Genomic DNA, 1538 nt, shown 5'->3' on the forward strand with positions numbered 1-1538 from the left:
TTATCACTTGAAATCAGGTGTAATTGTTATATAATGGAAGATAAATAAAATCAATGGCAATAGAATTCGAGGTTTATTTAGTTTTTCTTGTGAATCCAGGGAGTGAGCGCTGAAGTAAGTACGCTCTGATTTTGGATTGTTCTGCTACATTCCACCACCATTTGAATAATAATTATATTGTTCATTCATATATCAAAAACAGATAGAAGCTTTGAATCTATAACTGCAATAGCTCTATACAAGAAATTTGAGTGTGTGTGTGTGCATGAAAATATATGTGAGTGTCTATATATATATATATATATATATATATATATTTATGAATGTATATATTATCAAGGCAGCTAGCTGGCAGAATCATTAACACACCAGATAAAATGCATAGTGGCATTTCTTCTCGTTTAATGTTTTGAGTTCAAATTCTGCCAAAGTGAACTTAGCCATTCATCCTTTTGGGGGTCGATAAAATAAGTACCAGTTGAGAACTGAGGTCAATGTAATCAACTTGGCCCCTCCCCTCAAAATTGCTGGCCTTGTGCCAAAAATTAGAAAGGATTATTTTCTAGCTTTACATTCTGAATTCAAATTCCATTGAGATTGACTTGACCTTTCATCCCTTAGGAGGGGGTCAATACAACAAGTACCAGTTAAGCACTGGGGTCAATGCATTCTAATAGCTCTTCCCTACAAAAAATTTCTGGCTTTTCGTGTATAGTAGAAAGGATTTTGATTATTATTATTATTAATTTCTGTTTCTTTTTTTTTTAATATATTTTTAGGCTTTTACAAAGCTAATTTATATTTTTAACGATGCATTATCTCTGATTAACAATTGACTGAAAAGTTAATTATTTTCTAATCATCCTTAAAAAAAAAAACAGTGTTGTTACTTTTGTTTGTTCTTTGTTTTTGTTTCACATCTTTATGATGAATGATTAAACAGAAAGAAAGTTCAAGAGATTGACCTACACACGTTTAGTTACAGATGGCATCATTCTTCAGATATGTTTGAAATGTGTGATAAAGCCAAGTTATTTACAATTAAAGAATCTAAACAAAATTGAAGTAACTTGATGTAATACTTCAAAGCATTTGTTTGTAGAGAAGAAGAGAAAATGCACTTGTGATTTCTTTTGTTTTTAAATATTTATTTAATGAACCCAAATGACATTTGGAAATTTGAAAGTTTTTATGTGCATTTAAGAATTTTTCATAATGCCTGATATAATGAACCAATTGTGAGGTTAGCCATATTTACATAGTATATACATATATACTTACATAGTATATACATATATACTTACACAGTATATATACGTATATACTTACATAGTATATACATAATGTGTATTTAGTGAGGTTAGATATTGCACTTAGTATCAGTGGTAACAATTTCTTAGAATTTGCCATCTAAATGTTTGAACAAATATCATTTGCTTATATAATAATTAGGCTACTGTGTAAAACCATGACAATAAATATCTTTTCCAAGATCAATACTATTTTATTGTTGAATTTTTATGTTTTTTTCTTCTTCA

Source organism: Octopus bimaculoides, chromosome 16 (genome assembly GCF_001194135.2).
Source record: "Octopus bimaculoides isolate UCB-OBI-ISO-001 chromosome 16, ASM119413v2, whole genome shotgun sequence".
NCBI lineage: Eukaryota > Metazoa > Mollusca > Cephalopoda > Octopoda > Octopodidae > Octopus > Octopus bimaculoides.